Genomic DNA, 4,806 nt, shown 5'->3' on the forward strand with positions numbered 1-4,806 from the left:
GTGTAAACCAGCCTATTATGGCCATTTCCAGAACCACCCGCCCACCGTTCCTAGTACATATTTGTAAGTACTTAAATGAGCCTCTTACCTCACCGGAAGTGAAATTCATATTCAGATTAATGACGTAGGGGCCGAAGTGGCTAGTTGATCTGCAGTTGAATGAGAAGGAGCAATATACTAGAACACAACTTCAACTTGAATCCCCAGCTGTCCTTTATTTACATCACAGTCCAGAAACCTGTGTTCCATGCTTTTCGTGCTACTTGACCACAAGTGGTCTTAAGAAATAAGATTTTGCATAATGTTTCTAGCTGGTTTTGTGTACAAATCATGTTATTCACTAATTCACATATTTCTCGGAGCACTTACTATGTGCTAAGTAAGCACTGTACTACGGTTTGGGTTCTGCAAGGGTAAACAAAAGCAGCCATGTAGATTGCAAACGGTCTTCCTAACGTAGTAGTAGCCATACAGCATGTGTCTAGTTCAGGGCCCAAGGAGTACTGTATGCCACTTATTTTCTAAGACATGATGGAAATTTAAGTGTAGATGAGTTATGGAAGGGAAGCATTTGAGGCACTGGGTGAAACAGTGGCAAAACATGAAGCAAGGAAGGAAAGGCATTGCTCGTAGGTGAAATAACAATGTGGAAGTGAAGAGCCATGTTTGTAAAATGTACCTTTTCTGAAAATAATCATTGGAAGATGTAGAATTCTTCATAGAAACTTCAAGAAATTCCTTAGCGACATCACAGTTGAAGAGAAGAGAGAATCCCTTTCAATTAATTCTGGTCAGTGCATCTGGAAAGATGCTATAATCTTAACTAACCCTTTCTAATAACTGTTAGGTATAATCAAGCCTGTCTGTCACTGATGTTCAAACCCAAAGGAAGCTAAAGGGAATAGAAACTAAACCTTGATTTTTATCTTCTGGTCTGGTGAGAAGGAAGTATATCCCTTTATTTTATATTGTTAAAGAGATGTTGCATCCCTGTTTTTTCTCCATAATGGATAAAATTAGTGTTCTAAAGTTTTTATTCTAATACTGTAGAATTGGTTCCCCTCACCCCCATCTCTCTTGTACAATTTGAATTACAAGAAACTTCAGCAGGACCCTAGTCCTTTTTAGTGGCCTAAATTCCCAATTCTTACTTTGAGAATTTCTGGTTAAAAAAAAAGTTTTAAAAAGATAAATCATTGTATTTTGTTAGTGCTTATTCTTGAATTTTCCTTACAATTTATCATTAACTTGGATTGTTGGATTTGCAGCTCAAATTCCGCCTGCCAAAATAGCCGTACTCACCTTTCAGTCGAAGAAGTATTTGGTGTATTCCACTGTGAAATATCTCAGCTTTGTCCAGGAGGTAGGAGGGTGGGTATCCTACATTTTCCTAATACTTGGTGACCTTAAACAGAAGATGGGTTTCTTTTATCGAGAGTGTATAAACTAAGGAATCTCTATACCTCCATGGAGCTTTCAGTCTTAACCGATAAAGGGCATCCCTAGAAAGACTTCCTCATAACAGGAAGGAGGGACTGGGCCTGGAAGGGAGAGCCTCCATACCAGGCTATGGAGACGGGCTATGACCGGATGGTTCTCCTGAAGATAACTTCCAGTTCAGTGTTCCTGGCTCTTCAAACTCAAAAGAGGCCAAAGGGAAATAAAAAAACCTACTGATGTCCATCTTGACTGCAAAACCCTGAGAATGCCTAGGGGAGAAGAAAGGTAAACAAAGATTGGATTTAAAATAGGTTTAAACTTTCAATTATTCTTAACTTACTCTTTTATGAAATTTTTTTTTCAGGTTTTGGGTTCACATAATGTTAAATTGCCATGATTAGAACATGGAATTTGATTTGAGACATTTTATGGGCTAAGTGATGGTTTCCTGTTGAATTATCTAGCGGCAACTTTTGAATTATCTAGCTGCTGATCAGGATTTAGGGTTGTGCACCTGTGTCTATTAAATAATGCTGATGTTGGTCATAAACACTATTAAGCCAACTTGAGTCAACACTTAATTTTATTTAATCATGGATCCTCTTCTTAAGTATTTAAAATTCAGATTAATCTAAAAAGAAAGCAATGCATTAAATGTTACCAAAATATTTGAAGATACTTCAGAACTATTATTTTACACACAGCCTATTTCCTTTCTATGGAAAGTGTGGTACAAAAGGTTTTACTTTTTTACTTTCTTTCTAAAAACCAATGTCTGATGTTTTCAGATACCTAGAGCTTGAAAAAATGACAGAGTTTGATTTTGGCCCTAAATCAGCAATTCTCATTTTAGGTTTTTAGGCAATAGCAATTTGAAGACATGGGTTGTGACCCCAACTGACCCTAGATATAATCACTTAACACAAACTTTAAATTAATGAAACACTTGCAGAGTCTCATTTTTGGTTTCCCCTTTGTTGCATAAGGAGATAGACTCTGGGCTGGGAAGGACCTGATAATTTGTTCTTTGATAATAAACTACTGTTTGAAGGGGAAGCTCTTATTAAATTCACAAAATTCATAGAATCCATGGAAGATCTCAAGTACATGACTAATGAAACTCTAGAAATTAAAAACCTTTCTCTTAGCCATAAGTGCTATGACCTATTTTTTAAAAACCCACTTAATCCTGTGACTCATTGCATCACACCTTAAAACCTTCACCAGCACCAAGAGAAATCAGAATGGAAGAAATGACCTTATACTGGTCTTGTTCACTTTAAAATCTTTGTGCATACAGGCCTTAGCACTTTGACAGATAAAACTGCCTTTTAGCTCCCTCTCACTATTGTCTTTATTCCTCTCACTTTTAGACTGTTCCTTGTACTGGTTGTATAAAACTACCTTTCCTCAGAATTGAATGTATAATGTTTCTGCACATGGGCAAATTGTATTTTCTCTTAATGACTCATTTAAGTTGAATAAAGGCATACAGTTTTACTCTAATAGACCCTGCCTTCTCTTTTCCAAAGAAACCAGATACCATGTTGAATGACCTACCTGTTTGTTGCTCCTTTTCTTGCATCCAATTGCACAATTATCCCTGGGTCCTGGGTAAATTTGGGTACTACAGAAAGTGCCAGTCTCTAGACAACACTCAAAGGGGGTTAAAGAACTGAACAAGAGCCAAAAAGAATGTGTTGTGCATTTCAGGAATAACAAGAAATCTATACTACAAAGCCACAGTAATCAAAGAAGTGTGGTAATGGCATGAAGACAGACATACAGACCAATGAAGTAGAGAGTCCAAAAGTAAACCGTCACATATATGATCAAGTGATTCTTGATAAGGGCACCGAGACCAGTCAATGAGAAAAGGGCAGTCTTTTCAATAAATGTTGGCAACACTTGATATCCACATGCAAGAGAATGAAATTGGGCTCTTACTCTATACCATATGCAAAAATTAACTCAAAATTGATCTAAGACCTAAACATTGAAAGCTAAAAATATAAAGCCCTTAGAAGAAAATTAGGAAAGCTTCGTAATTTGATTCAACAGTGATTTCTGGGGTTTGCCAAAAGCACAGGCAACAAAAGAAAAAATAAATTGGATTTCACTAAAAACTAAAAACTTGTTAAAAAAGAAACAACCACCTAAAACTAAAAACTTCTACATCAGAGGACATTATTCATAGTGAGAAGGCAGCCCACAGAATGGGAGGAAATACTTACAAATCATATATCTACAAGAAATCAATATTCAGAATATATAAGGAACTCCTACAGCTCAACAACAAAAGAACCAATTAAAAAATGAGTGAAGGACTGGAATAGACGTTTCTATAGAGAAGATATACACAGATGGCCAAGAAGCATGTGAAAAGATGCTTGAGATCACTAACCACCCGGAAAATGCAAACCAAACCACAATAAGACAACTTCCTACCCATTAGGATAGCTATTAAAACGAAACAAGGGGGGCTGGCTGGCTCAGTAGAGCATGCGACTCAATCTCAGGGTCATGAGTTCAAGCCCCACGTTGGGAGTAGAGTTTATTAAAACATTTTTTTTTTAAGATTTTATTTATTCGACAGAGATAGAGAGCCAGCGAGAGAAGGAACACAAGCAGGGGGAGTGGGAGAGAAAGAAGCAGGCTCAGCGGAGGAGCCTGATGTGGGGCTCGATCCCATAACGCCGGGATCACGCCCCGAGCCGAAGGCAGACGCTTAACCACTGTGCCACCCAGGCGCCCAAAACAAATTTATATATATATACATACACAAGAAAATAACAGTGTTGGCAAGGATGTAGAGAAATTAGAACCCATGTGCATTGCTGGTGGAAACGTGAAATGGCTCTACTGCTGTGGAAAACAGTATGGCAATTTCTCAAAACAGAAGTACCGTATGATCCAGCAATTTCACTTCTGCCTGTATACCCCAAAGAAATGAAAACAGGGACTTGAACAGATTTGTTCCTCAATGTTCATAGCAACATTATTTATAATAGCTTAAAGGTGAAACAACCCAAAAGTCTATCAACGAATGGATAAACAAAATGCGATACACTTGGAATATTATTCAGCCTGAAAAAGGAATGAAATTCTGACACACACTACAACGTGGATGAACCTTGAGGGCATTGTGGTTAGTGACATAGCCAGGCACAAAAGGTTAAATACCATATGATTCCACTTCTAGAGTGTACCTAGAGTGTTCAGATTCACGGAGAAGATAGAATGGTGGTTGACGGTGACTTGGGAGTAGAGAAGATTGGGAACTTGTGTTTAAAGTTCTGGAGATGGATGGTCGTGTGGTTGCAACAATCTGAATGTACTTAATGCTACAGCACTGCACACTTAAAA

The sequence above is a fragment of the Ursus americanus genome, chromosome 7, assembly GCF_024610735.1.
Source record: "Ursus americanus isolate L20-20 chromosome 7, mUrsAme1.1.p, whole genome shotgun sequence".
Lineage (NCBI taxonomy): Eukaryota > Metazoa > Chordata > Mammalia > Carnivora > Ursidae > Ursus > Ursus americanus.